Genomic DNA, 15,092 nt, shown 5'->3' with positions numbered 1-15,092 from the left:
ATCTCCATAGTTGACCCACTATCTTTGCGGTATAAATGTGAAAAGGTTTTTCAGTAAGGGAACCTACCATGCAGCAGACTGTATTGCAGCTTTGAGGGTAAATCAACTCTACAATAGATCGGTGGTAGAGCAGCTGCTTGGTATGCAGAAGGCCCCAGGTTCAATCCCCAAAGGCATCTCTAGGCAGCGCTGGGAAATAAACTCACTGTCTGAAACCCAGGAAAGCTGCTGCAAGTCAGACGATACTGAGCTAGGTAGGCCAGGGGTTTGACTGTCTTCCTAAGAAGGGCCATAACTCAGTGACAGAGCAACTGCTTTGTGTGTAGAAGGTCCCAGATTCAATCCTCAGCAGCATCTCTAGCTAAGGTTGGGAGAATGGACAGTATTGAATAGGATGGACCAATGGTCTGGCTCTGTATTAGGCAGCTTCCTATGTAAACATGGGCCTTCTAGCATGTATCTGGGATTGCCTTCTTACTCAGGAGTAAAGCACAAGCCTGCTAAGGACAGGGCCTGAGCCTTTACTTCTGGGATTGCAGCCTTGCTTGAGTGTAAGCCCCATCGAACTTGACATTTGCTTTGTCTAAATAAACTTGCCCAAGATCAGGGAGGCCTGTAATTTGTGCCTTATTCGGGCTCAAAAGGCAGGTGTGTCTGCTGCTGTTCAATCAAAAAGCGTGATGCGTACTTCATGGCCTCTTCGGCTGGAACCCTTTGAAGATACGCACTTAATTCGCCTGTCCTAAACATGTAATGTGATGAAACCAAACTGTTGTAACTCTACTTGCCCGTCTCCATTTCTTGAGAGGTCCCTCCTCTTCCTCGCCTCTGAAATGTAGATGTGTAACCTCCATAAGGCAGCTGCTGGTCTGGTCTTATAGTCCAGTATGCACATGGAGCTACATGTACTATGCGCATACCATACGTTTAAACTGCAGGACTTCCCCCAAACAATCCTGCAAGTTGTAGTTTACTAAGGGTGCTGGGGATTGTAGCTCTATGTGGGCAGGGGGGGCAAACTATCATGGGAAAGCCATGTGCTTTAAATGTATGGGGTGTATGCAGCGTTAGCCCTCGTCTGCACTTGTAATTTGCAGCAGTATCATACCACTTTAAACAATGATTACTCTCCCACCTAGTTGTCCAAGGAACTGTAGTTTACCTCCACAGAGCTTCACTTCCCAGCACCCCTAGCAAACTACAATTCCCAGGATTCTTGGGGGGAGGAAATGTGCTTTAAATGTATGGTATGTACGCAGCCATAAATAGATTACTGCAGGGTTTGCGCTCCTTATTTCACTTTCTTGGCTGAGACCTCTCTGTAGGGACTATTTGAAATCCCTGCAGTGGGGAGAGTTGCTGTTGTACTTGGTTGCTGCTTGGTGGCTTCCCATTGGGACATCTGGTTGCCCCCAGCAGTCGGGCTCTTTCTATGTTCATGGAATCCTGTTGGATACCACTGATACTGATATTGAACAGTAGCTGCTAGTCAGCACCGCACCCTGGGTCCTGCCTTATGGTCTTCCAGGGTTTTAGGGTTGGGTCCTCCAAAGCATATTGCTGAATCCTTTGGCCCTTAAATTCATGTGAGCAGATAAATTTGATGCCTTTAAGTATGGAAACTAGTGGAAGAACCTCCAACTGGGTTGAAAAGCACGTAAGAAGCTTGTCTTACACAGAGTCAAGCCATTGGTCCCATCCAGCTCTGCATTGTCTATGCCATGGGTAGGCAAACTAAGGCCCGGGAGCCAGAGCTGGCCCAAGTGCCTTCTAAATCCGGCCTGCGGACAGTCCAGGAACCAGCATGTTTTTACATGAGTAGAATGTGTCCTTTTATTTAAAATGCCTCTCTGGGTTATTTGTGGGGCATAGGAATTCATTCATTCCCCCCATAAAAAAATATAGTTTGGCCCCCCACAAGGTCTTAGGCTCAGTGGACCGGCCCCCTGCTGAAAAAGTTTGCTGACCCCTGGTCTATGCTGATGGGCAGCAGTTCTTCAGGTTTCAGGCAGCCCCACCTGGACATGCCATTGGGGACTGAACCTGGGACGTTCTGCATGCAAAGCAGATGCTCTACTGCTGAACCACCCCAGATCTACAGTACCTGCAATTCTCACTTAAACGACGAGGAAATGCAGTGTCTCACAATGAGCCCCAGTTTTGAAGCCTTGCAGCTGCCTTCTAAATCAATCTCTTCTCAGGAGGGAGGCTTTTCATGGACAAGGTACTGAGTCCATGGTGTTGGGCCATCTTGGATAATGGCACATATGTGATTAGAAGGTTAGCCGGTTGACAGGCTCTGTTTGAGTTGGCAAGTCAGTGGTGTCAAGGTTGAAAGAATGTCCTGTTTCATTTTGTTTTGAAAGTGCAGGCTGGAGCTGTACCGTGATCTAATCTAATCTTGCCACGTTTGCTTCTGTTGTGTACTAGAGATGAAAAGGCTTCTGAGACTTGGCACATTTGTCAGCTGGATTTATTCACCTGGATGTTTTCTGGTTCCCTTCTTCAGTAAATCATTGTCTATATTTTGTGGGTTTTGGAGATGCCAAATGAACCCTCTTGTTAGACTGAGCAGGTAGAGCTGTTGTCCCAAATCCATAAAAACGAAGTCCAGGTTGGGTGTGGTAGCTGCATCAGGTGTCTTGTGCAAAAATGGGGAACCTCTGGCCTCCCAGATATTGCCAGCTCCCTAACATTGTTCCTGATCCTTGACCATGTACAGAAATGGTCAAGCTCAATGGTGGAGCTTTGCATGCAGAAGATCCTGAGTTTTACCTCTGTTTTTATCACCTGGTAGGGTTGGGAACATGGGTGGTGCTGTAGTCTAAACCACAGAGCCTAGAGCTTGCTGACCGGAAGGTCGGCAGTTTGAATCCGCGCGACGGGTTGAGCTCCCGTTGCTCAGTCCCTGCTCCTGCCAACCTAGCAGTTCAAAAGCATGTCAAGTGCAAGTAGATAATTAGGTACTGCTCCAGCAGGAAGGTAAACGGCGTTTCTGTGCACTGCTCTGGTTTGCCAGAAGTGGCTTAGTCATGCTGGCCACATGACCTGGCCACATGACCTATAGAGCGAGATGAGCACACAACCCCAGAGTTGTCCGCAATTGAACCTAATGGTCGGGGGTACCTTTACCTTTACCTTTAGGGTTGGGAACATCCCTTGTGCAAAAAAACCCTGGAGAGCTACTGCCAGTCAATGTAGGCATTACTTAGCTGGATGGACCAGTTGTCTGATTTGGTAAAAGACAGCATCCAATTCAGCCCTTCTGTTTGTAATCATGAAGACTAGAATCTTACATTATTTTTAAGGCAAAGGTTGTAGCTCAGAAGCAGAGCATTTGCCTTGCACGCAGCTGGTCCCAGGTTCAATCCCTGACGTCTCCAGATAGGGTCAGGAATGTTCCTTGGATAGCTGTTGCTGGTCAGTGTGGACAATGTTGAGCTAGATGGACCAGTGGTCTGGCTCACCCCAGGGTGGAGAGGAGGGGGCAGTAGGGCCTGTTTTGTCTCTGCTTAGTCTTTCCCTGCAGAATTGTTATGAGGATAAGGGGTTGGGGGACCATGTACTCCACCATGAGCTCCTTGCCGAAAGGATGGAATAAAAACATACCGTATTGGCCTGAATATAAGCCCCACTTTCTCCCCAAATTCCAACCATGAAAAGTGTGGCTTATATTCACAACCTTACAGTATGCAGCCAGGAGCATGGGGGCGAACAGCGCCAGGAGCAGGCAAAGCAGTGTCTGCCCCATGTGTAGTCCCCCGTCCTCTCTCGCAAGGCTGGGAAGGGAGAGAGCGAGGAAGGGGAAAGGCCGCTGGCAACGCAGTGCGGCACCAATCCACCCCCACCCTCAGTATGCAGCCAGGAGCAGCGAGGAATGGAGCAGCTTATATTTGGATATTTATTTCTCCCCCCCCCCTCCAATTTTAAAGGTGTGGCTTATATTCGGGTGCGGGTTATATTCGGGCCAATACGGTAATACATGGCTGCCTGTCGCTTAAGGTTTCTCTGTGCAGGTGTTCATGGCTGAGGGTCTGCCTTTGCAGCAGTTCATATAAAGAGAAGAAGAGGCTGGTATAAATATGTTTTAAGTGTTTTAACTTTAAACATCTAAATTGTATATGATTCAGCACACACATGCACACCCCAGCACCATTTCAATGTCACCAAATGAAAATTGGCAGTGTTACCAGGAAATTTAAAACAGCTTTGCAAATCTATTAATGGGTATTGGTCATTTTTGACCCTCAAACAGCAGCAGCAAAACCAAACTTTCCTTTTGTGAAGCTTCCAAGCTTGCCAACATGCCAGTGTGGTGCAGTGGTTAGAGGGTCAGAGTAAAACCTGGGAGACTCTGGTTCAAATCCCCCACTCGGCCATGAAGCTCACTGGCTGGACCTGAGCTAGTCACTGCATCAGACCTAACCTGTTTCACTAGCCCCAGATAGCATGGCCAGCAGTTGGGGATGATGGGAGGTGAGCAACAACTGGCGGGCCAAAGATCTGAACTGCTACATTGGTTGCACCCCCACTTCAGTAGTCTCTGACATATGCAGACCATAGAATAGTAGAACCACAGAATTGTAGAGCTGGAGGGACCTCCGAGAGTGATCTAAAGGTAAAGGTACCCCTGACCGTTAGGTCCAGTCACTGACGACTCTGGGGTCGCGCGCTCATCTCGCTCTATAGGCCAGGGGAGCTGGCGTTTGTCAGCAGACAGCTTCCGGGTCATGTGGCCAGCATGACTAAGCTGCTTCTGACGAACCAAAGCAGCGCACAGAAATGCCGTTTACCTTCCCGCCAGAGTGGTACCTATTTATCTACTTGCACGTTGACGTGCTTTCGAACTGCTAGGTTGCCAGGAGCTGGGACTGAGCAACAGAAGCTCACCCTGTTGCCAGGATCCGAACTGCTGACGTTCTGAATTGCAAACCCTAGGCTCTGTGGTTTAGACCACAGCACCACCCACATCCCTGAGAGTGATCTAAAAAGGTAAAGGTAAAGGGACCCCTGACCGTTAGGTCCAGTCATGGACGACTCTGGGGTTGCGTGCTCATCTCGCTTTATAGGCCGAGAGAGCTGGCGTTTGTCCGCAGACAGCTTCTGGGTCACGTGGCCAGCATGACTAAGCTGCTTCTGGCGAACCAGAGCAGCGCATGGAAATGCCGCTTACCTTCCCGCCAGTAGACGTATTTATCTACTTGCACTTTGACGTGCTTTCGAACTGCTAGGTGGGCAGGAGAGAGTGATCTAGTCCTGTTTAAAATAAACAAGTGTTGTGTAGCGCACCAGTCTGAGCTGTTTGTTTGTGGGATGACTAGCTTTTGAGCAAGTTGTTATTGCTGTTGTTTTTTTAATCGAAAGGACAAGCAGCGTCTCTTGCTTCAGAGTCTGTGCAGAGGATGGTTTGTCTCATAGTTATGAAAAGGAGCAGATGGAGTCTGACTTTCCAGCAGTGTAAAAGGAGGGAGGAGAGTGAAACTCCTGGTGTGCAAGAAATGGTGTTTTAAACCTTCCATCTCAGAGATGCGGAAGGTTCTTCTGCTGATACATTTTCATTTGGCCTACACAGAACCTCTGCCGTCCTTCGAGGCTGGACTTTTGTGGTGATGCTTTATTTTCTGGGCACTTAAAAAGCTCGGTGTTTTGTACCTGGTGGAAAATGTGCTATTAGTAGGGCTAGCAACATCTTGTCTTTAGGAACATTAGTGGGTTGGGTCCACCCTGTACTGTTTCGTCTAAACTGACAGGCAACAGACCTTCTCCACCCTGCTTTTCAACCTGGAACCTCTCATCCAAAGCAGATGCTTTGTCACTGAGCTACAGCCATTTCCCTGAAAAGCAAGATGCTAGTTCCCATAGTTTTGAATAAAGAATTAATTGAAAACAGGAATCTAGCTCAGTATCATCTAGGCTGGATCTAGACACATCAGAGAAGTGTTTGGGTTAGGGAAAACAGGTAGAGAAAAATGGGACTCCACATCGCAACCTGGTGGCACAATGTTATATCGCATGTACAACGCATATAAAGGGTAAAGGGACCCCTGACCATTAGGTCCAGTCGCGACCGACTCTGGGGTTGCGGTGCTCATCTCGCTTTATTGGCCGAGGGAGCCGGCGTACAGCTTCCAAGTCATATGACCAGCATGGCTAAGCCGCTTCTGGCGAACCAGAGCAGCGCACGGAAACGCCGTTTACCTTCCCGCCGGAGCGGCACCTATTTATCTACTTGCACTTTGACATGCTTTCGAACTGCTAGGTTGGCAGGAGCAGGGACCGAGCAACGGGAGCTCACCCCGTCACGGGGATTCGAACCGCCGACCTTCTGATCGGCAAAGCCTAGGCTCTGTGGTTTAACCCACAGCACCACCCGTGTCCCCATATACTGTATACTGTACTGTAAATAGCTTTTTCTTTACCAGTCTAACTGAGCCCCTACCCTGACAGGCAGGGGCTCTTCAGAGTTTCAGGCAGGAGACAATCCCAGCCCTTCCCTGAAGATCCCATCTGGGATTGAACCTGGGACCTTCTGCATGCCAAGCAGGTGCTCTACCACTAAGTTATAACCCTCTCTCGTTTAAAATAATGGGCATGGAGAACTTGGCTCCATTCCTGTGGGTCTGCTCTTACTTGGATATAACCCTTGGAATTATCTGCCATGTCCACACCCATATATTTAAAGCACACCTCAAATAATCCTAGAGACTGTAATTTGTTAAAGGTGCTGGAATTGTAGTGCTTTGTGGAGTACAGTTCCCAGGATTCTCTGGGGGAAAGCCATATACTTTGAAGGCATGGTGTAGATTTGACCATGGGGGTCATGGTACTTGGAATTTACATTGCACTCATAGGTGGAGCATCTGCTTGATGCAATAAACCTCAGGCCCGGCCTGCCTATGAACTGGAATGAGGTGGTGGAGCCCTGAAGTGGTAGATCGCAAGTAAGGGAAATTATTATTATTATTATTATTATTATTATTATTATTATTATTATTATTATTAATTATTTATACCCCACCCAGCTGGCTGGGCCTCCCAAGCCACTCTGGGCAGCTCCCAACCGAATATTAAAAACACAATACAGCATTAAACATTAAAAACTTCCCTAAACAGGGCTGCCTTCAGATGTCTTTTGAAAGTAAGATAGTTGCTTATTTCCTTGACATCTGCTGGGAGGGCATTCCACAGGGCGGGTGCCACTACCGAGAAGGCCCTCTGCCTGGTTCTCTGTAACTTCTCACAGTGAGGGAACTGCCAGAAGGCCCTTGGCGCTGGACCTCAGTGTTCGGGCTGAACAATGGGGGTGGAGACGCTCCTTCACATATACTGGGCTGATGCCATTTAGGGCATTAAAGGTCAGCACCAACACTTTGAATTGTGCTCGGAAACGTATTGGGAGCCAATGCAGATCTCTCAGGACCAGTGTTATATGGTCTTGGTGGCCACTCCCAGTCACCACTGTTGAATACGCCCCAGTATTGAGGTGGTGGGACCCCCTGCAAGATGAGACAAATATATCAGTGATGGAGGCCTGAACAGAGCAGGGAGGAGGCTGAAATAGCTTTCTCCTTGCAGGGAGTCTTTGCACGCAAAGGAGCTTTAAAAACGTGGGAAATCTTCCTAGGCAATTTCAGGTAATTATCATCAGGAATATTTTAGATTATATTGGATGTTTCCCTGTGTGTTCCCGTCTCCACTGCCCCCCCACCCCCGAGAATGATTTGATTTACTATGTTGTTTTACTTGCGTTTAGTAAACAAAGCGAAAGGCTTTGACACTGCCAAGCTTGCCTGAATGTGGCCATTAGCGATCAGCATCCATTCATTGTTGCTGATGAACTTGGAGGATTTCCACAGAAAAATGAAGGTGCTGAAATATTTCCCACCCGACATCACTGCCTGCTGCTATGAGAAGGTAGACTCACGAACAGAAGGGGGAATGGAAGAAGTCTTACAAAAGCTTCTCCCCCCACACAAAAAAATGGAGCAGATACCAAGCATTGGAATTTCCAGTTTTATACAGTGGTATAAGAGGGACGCGGGTGGCGCTGTGGGTTAAACCACAGAACCTAGGACTTGCCGATCAGAAGGTCAGCGGTTTGAATCCCCGCGACGGGGTGAGCTCCCGTTGCTCAGTCCCTGCTCCTGCCAACCTAGCAGTTTGAAAGCACGTCAAAGTGCAAGTAGATAAATAGGTACCGCTCTGACGGGAAGGTAAACAGCGTTTCTGTGCGCTGCTCTGGTTCGCCAGAAGCGGCTTAGTCATGCTGGCCATATGACCCGGAAGCTGTACGCTGGCTCCCTCAGCTAATAAAGCGAGATGAGCGCCACAACCCCAGAGTCAGCCACGACTGGACCTAATGGTCAGGGGTCCCTTTACCTTTACCTTTATAAGAACATAGGATGCTGCCTTCTACTGGTTCAGTGCTGAACTGGATGGACTGATGTTCTGTCTCTGAATAATGCAGCTTCCTATTTAATCTAGCCCTTTATTCAGAATAATGAGGACTAGTATTTTAACAAAGGCTCCTCCTCCTGAAACCCTCTCAGTCTGTTTAGGCAGAACATTGGTCCATCTAGCATACACTGCCTGAAACACAGGCTGGGGGTGTCTCTCCAGAGACCAATGGTCCATCTAGGTCAGTATTGACTGTACCATATATCTTCAAGTTTGAAAGAGGATTAGACAAATTCATGGAGGAAAGGACTATCAACGGCTACGAGTGATGACGGCCATGCTCTGCTTCCATGGTTGGAGGCAGTATATGTTTCTGAATACCAGTTGAGTGCCGGAAGCCCCAGGAGGGAAGATGGCTCTTGTGCTTGGGTCCTGCTTCCCATCATGGGCATCTGGGTGGCCACTGCGAGAACAGGATGCTGGACTAGATGGACCATTGGTCTGATCCAGCAGTGCTCTTCTTATGTTCTTATATTCTCAGACCCAGGTCCCACTTTTAACCCTTTTAATCCAAAACATGCATTTATTAGTCTTTTCCTATATATTTGCATGGTGGTGGTGCTCCTGTTGTGACATGGATCAGGCCACAACTCAATAGTGGGTCCAAACCTACCAATTGAAGACCAATGGGCAAAGGTTTCAGGCAGGGGGTTTCCCAGTCCTACGTGGAGCTGCCTTCAGGGTTTGAACCTGGGATCTTCTATGTGTAGATGCTCTGCTGAGCTCCATGGTCCTTCCCTCCTTCAAAGCAAGTTCAGGGTGAGACTCAACTTGGTTGGCCCTGCATAGTGACAAGGCCAGCTTCCTATGAAGGCTAAAGTGCAGGCTGATCTGAATTCCCATTTTGTCAATGGCACCTAGTCTTTTCAGTGGGAGCTCTGTGGCGGTCAAACTCACACCCTCTGGGAGAATGACCCAGCTACCTCTCCTTCTGGTTTTGGATGGGCTTGGAAGGCATTTGACACTTGCTTCATATTTTTATGTTCTTTATACATTTTTCTGTGTTTCTATGGTTTTCATGTTTGAATTGACTTACAATTGCTTCCGATTGTTAATTTTTGGTGGGTTTTGTTAGCTGCTTTGCCAAAGGAGTTTTACCTTGAAGATGTGACATAAATACCTGGCATTATCATGGTTATTTAATTAGACATAGAACAGGAACATGTTCCCAGTAAATGTGCATAATTCCTCAAATCGTTGTTGCCTAATTCTAGTTTTCTCGGCTGTGGGCGAAGGGCAGGGTCACTGGACGACTGAGATGTGTTTAAGCTGCCTTTCTGTCTTCCTAGATTCCAGCAGTCATTTCCCACCCACATCAAGACTAGAAACTTTATTTTTATTTTTATTTTTTAAATGAAAGCATTCTACACTCCTGTACCATTGCTACCTAGGTCAGCTGCTCTGATTATTGCTATTGTAATGGAAATGAGAATGAGGTCTTTAAAGCTCTCTAAGTATTCCTCCTTATTCTACTTGAAACAGTTTCTCAGTTCTCATACAATTGACTTCAGAAAGGAAAAGGAAAGAAGAGTCTTCTTGGTGGCGGGGGCGGCAGGGGAGGATACCCTGTTTTGGATCTGTAAGGGTTTCTGAAGACTTTTAAAAACAAAAAATTAAAAAATATAAGGCGTAGGTTGGAGTCAGCACCAGATATCAGAAGGGAGAGAGGCGTGTTTATAAATAGCAATTCATATCATTGCACCCACTTCATATTGTTTTGCAGATGAAACGTTCCACACTGCTAACTAGGAGGCTTTTTTTCCCTTAAAAAAGGGGGAATCACAAATATCATATGGGCATTGTGGAACCTTGCCTTTAAGGTTTTTGTGAGAGCTCAGGCACCTGACAGTAAGAATTAAGACCCCTTGAAATGCACCTGGCAATTTCAGAATCACTTGTATAATCTCTCTGCTACCAAAAGGAAAAAGGAATTCAAACACTGCAACAATACAGTGATCCCACCACTTATGCCGGGGGTTACGTTTTTGCGTGTATGTGAAATCGTGTAAAGTGGGGAGGGCACTGTTGCTTAGAGTGTGATGCTGATAATGCCAGGGTTGCAGGTTTGATCCCCGCACGGGACAGCTGCATTTTCCTGCATTGCAGGGGATTGGAGTGGAGATGGTCCTTAGGATCCCTTCCAACTCTTGTGATTCTATGATTCACTATGATTTCTTTTAAAAAGAAAGAGAAGTCTCCCTTCTCCACCTGTTAGGGAACTTCCTCTCCTTTTCTTCAAAGTAGTTTTCACTCCCAAACAGCAGTGTAAAGTTGGCTTCCCATTGCGTTAAGGGGATGCTGGTTAGAAGCTGGTTTTTGCGTGCTCTTTGCTCAATTGCAATCAAATGGTCCAGTCCAGAACACCAGTTTTATGTGGCACCAGAGAATCCCTCTTCCAGCACCGATCGATCTTAACAAAATTAATGTTCTCACTGTAATTGCATTGGCCAAATGGAATCAACTAGTGGGAGACCTTTGCTGTAGCTCAAATGAGTTGGCCGTATTGCATCTGTCTGGGAAGCCAAGAAGTCAGGCTGTGCTCATAGGAGTGAGTCCATGTCTTGGTCGTGATGCAGCAAAAAGTTCTGAAATGGTCTCGCGTACAACTGGGCTTCTCGGAGGTCATCCTGTTCTCAGAATGGCCAAGCAGATGCCCATCCAAATGGGGCAGGAACTGAGCCTAACACCACTATCCAGTTGTTTTCCCCACTCTCTGGTATTCAGAGGTAGCCTGACCCTGGGCACAGAGGTTATATTCCCACAAAAGACCACATGGATCGGAACAGTGGCTCATCTTGTCCAGCACATTGTTCTCACAGCGGCCAACCAGATGCCCCAATGAGAAGCCCACGAGCTAAGGGCAGCAGTAGCACTCTCCTCACTTGTGATTCCCAGCAAATTCCTATTCAGAGGCTTAATGCCTCTAAAAGTGGAGGTAGAACATCAGAAGCTGCCTTAAACAGAGCCAGAGCAAAGGTCCATTGAACTCAGTATTGTCTTCACTGACCGGCAGTAGCTCTCCAAGGTTTCTGATGGGCCTCTTATCTGGAGATGGGGTTTAAAAATCAGCCTCTCTTCCCTGGGGAACTCTGGGAACTGTAGCTCTGTGAGGGATATAAAGGTAAAGGGACCCCTGACCATTAGGTCCAGTCGTGGCCGACTCCGGGGTTGCGCGCTCATCTCGCTTTATTGGCCAAGGGAGCTGGCGTACAGCTTCTGGGTGATGTGGCCAGCATGACTAAGCCGCTTCTGGAGAACCAGAGCAGCACATGGAGCAGTACCTATTTATCTACTTGCACTTTGAAGTGCTTTTGAACTGAACTGCTAGGTTGGCAGGAGCTGGGACCGAACAATGGGAGCTCACCCTTTTGCGGGGATTCGGACCGCTGACCTTCTGATCAGCAAGTCCTAGGCTCTGTGGTTTAACCCACAGTGCCACCCGCGTCCCTTGTGAGGGATATAGGGATCTACAAAAAACACTTAGCACACCCCTTCAGCTATGGTTTGCAGAGTGCTTTGGGGAAAGCCAAGGCTGTTGGTAGGATACTGCTTTAATAATAATAATACTGTATATTACTACTTTAATAATACTGTATATTATTACTGTTATTTTATTTTGTTATGTACAACGATACAAAGAGTGAGAGATACAGAAAGGAACAATGGCTTTCCTGTTTGATATCATATGGCCTGCAACTTAAGAAAGAAAATTATGCAGAGAAATGGTTATTGCAGAGAGATAAAAACAATGCCACGAGTAATAAGATAACGATCCCACAGAAGCACAGCAGAGCAGTCAGTGATAAGTCCTGGACAACATAGAATTACAGAAAAATAAAGTTGGAAAGGACCCTGGGGGTCATCTCGTCCAACTCACTGCAATGCAGAAATTGAATCCAGATAAAATCATACTTGAATGAATTACCACCATTTAGCTGCATAGTCTATAGGTCTGGCTTTACCGCTGAAAACTCGTAAAGAATGAGCAAGTTTTTTTGACATTGCAGTAAATAAGGTACTAAGGTCAAAAAACCAAGTTAGTCCTCCATCCCTGGGCATTGCTTTGTCAAAGAGTTTCATTTACCCTCTCTACTTTGAAATCCTGAATAGCAAATCCTAAGTAATTTATGGTGCTAGAGGAAAATTTGGCAAGGGGGGAAAGCTGCTAATGGTAGGCGATTTTTAAAATGAAAACACAGAGAGACAATGAGAACAGAGTGCCTTCTAGTGGTAGGAGGGAAAACAATGCAGGAGACAAACCCCCAAAGGAACGTGACACAAAAAAGCAAGGATCCATGCTTTGGCTCTGGAGCTGCAAAATCAATTCCATGCCCTCACCTCGGACACGGATTCCCAGCCGGAGGAGCAAGAACAGCGGCTGCAGACCTCAGACCTCACCAAAGTGGCAGTGGAAGGTACAGTGCGCATAACGATTCCTCACACGATTCCCCAGAGAAGAAAGAGATGTCTGGTGGCGGCAAGTGACTCCCTACGGAGGGGGACAGAGGCATCAGTGTGTGGAGGAATGACTCATGGTTTCACTTGTCTCTACACAAATGCACAGGGCATGGGAAGCAAGCAAGAAGAACTTGAACTCAAATACAGGATGTCAGATATGACCCACAGGCATTACTGAAACCTGGCAGGATGAAACTCATGACTTGAATGTAGAAACTGAGGGGTACAACTTTCTCAAAAGAAATACAGTGGTACCTCAGGTTAAGTACTTAATTCATTCTGGAGGTCCATTCTTAACCTGAAACTGTACTTAACCTAAAGCACCACCTTAGCTAATGGGGCCTCCTGCTGCCGCCACGCTGCCGGAAGACAATTTCTGTTCTCATCCTGAAGCAAAGTTCTTAACCCGAGGTACTATTTCTTGGTTAGCGAAGTCTGTGACCTGAAGCGTATGTAACCTGAAGCGTATGTAACCCAAGGTACCACTGTAGTTCAAACAGGAAGGGAGGAGGAGGAGCATTTTATGTAAAGGATGTGTATACACTTGTGAAGAGATCCATGACCTGGAGTATGGAAGGCAGACTGAATGTAGGTGCAGGAGAGGGAAACAACAGATGATGGCTTCCTAGAGCAGATTACCAAACATTCACAAGGGAGAAATATAGTAGTCATGAGAGACTTCAACTGTCCTGATATCAGCTGGGACTCAAACTGCCAAGAATGTAAGGACCAACCAATTCCCTCATTGTCCCGCTGACAATTTCATTTCATAGAAGGTCAAAGAAGCAACAAGGGGGTCATCTGTATTGGACCTGGTCCTCACCAAGAGAGAGTAATTGATCAACAAAGTGGAAGTACTAGGAAGCTTGGGAGGAAGTGATCATGTCTTTCATTATTCACTGGCAACGGAAAACTGAGTGTAATCGGACATGAACTCTGGACTTGAAGAAGGCTGATTACAAGAAGCTTAAGGAACTACTGGGTGTAGTCCCATGGTCAGAAATATTCAAAAAGAAGGGAATCAAAGATGGGTGGGAGTTGTTGTTGTTCCACATCTTTATAAATGACTTGGATGAAATTGAGGAGATGTTCATCAAATTTGCAGATGACACCACACTGGGAGGGGTAGTTATTGTCACAGAACACAGAATCAGGATTCAAGATGACCTTAACAGATTGGAAAACTGGGACCAAACTGAGGACTCTGCTAGGCTGGCAAAGAAAAAGTGATTTATATGTGTTGTGTGTGCAATATAACATTGTGCCACCAGATGGTGACATGGAGTCCCATTTTTCTCTACCTGTTTTCCCTGTTTAAATTTACACCTCTTAAACCTGAAATGCTTCTTTGATGTGTCTAGATCCAGGCTAACAAAATGAATTTCAATAGGGACCACCTGCACCAGTATAAGATGCAGGATGCCTGGATCGCCAGTAGTACAGGTGAAAGAGATGAAGGGGTCTTAGTAGACCACAAGCTTCCCATGAGTCAACAGTGTGATGTATTAGCAAAAAAAGCTAATGCCATCCTAGGCTGCATCAAGAAATCAAAGGAAGTCATAGTACTGCTCTATTCCACCTTGGTTAGACCACACTTGGAAAGACCATAGTCCATCATACAAACCTGCCTGGGTTCTGAGATCTTCAAGGGAGGCCCTGCTCTTGGACCCAGTACCCTCCCAGGCACACATGGTGGGCACATAGGAGAAGGCTCCTTCCCTAGAGAACCTAAACAGGCTCCTTCGTTGCTGTCCTTCTGTTAGCAGGTGAAGACCTTTTTGTTCCAACAGGCTCTTGGGAATTAACTGGCATTTTGGAAAGGGCCAGTGCTGTTATGTATTTATTGTAATTATCTGTATATTTTAATAGAGCTGAGAGTGATAGATTTTATTCTAATTAGTGTTTAATTGCTTTTTAATGATTGTTTCCTATGTTTTAGCTTTTCCTGTTTTATCTGTAAACTGCCTTGAGTACCTTTCCGGCAGGGAAAGGTGAGATGTAATAACAATAGTCATATCACCACCCTGGAAACAAACTGGAATGGATTCAAAACCAGGCATATAATCTAAATTTCAATCAAGCTTTCTGCAGACAAATCAGGATGCATGTTGAATAAATAGGTTGCTGGAGGGAACCCCCAGTCTGCAAAAAAAGGGGTTTAACTTTGAGGTTAACAG

General features: G+C 46.5%; 1 protein-coding gene across 6 annotated transcripts in view; it reads left to right on the top strand.

Annotated features, from left to right (window-relative positions):
- The window catches only part of SH3GLB2 (SH3 domain containing GRB2 like, endophilin B2), a 49,474-nt gene that overhangs the window by 1,140 nt on the left and 33,242 nt on the right, over positions 1-15,092 (top strand). The gene's annotated exons all lie outside the window — the stretch shown is intronic.

Source organism: Podarcis gaigeae (assembly GCF_964106915.1).
Source record: "Podarcis gaigeae genome assembly, chromosome: Z".
Lineage (NCBI taxonomy): Eukaryota > Metazoa > Chordata > Lepidosauria > Squamata > Lacertidae > Podarcis > Podarcis gaigeae.
The sequence above is the reverse complement of the archived record's forward strand: the minus strand, read 5'-3'. Positions and strand labels throughout refer to the sequence as shown.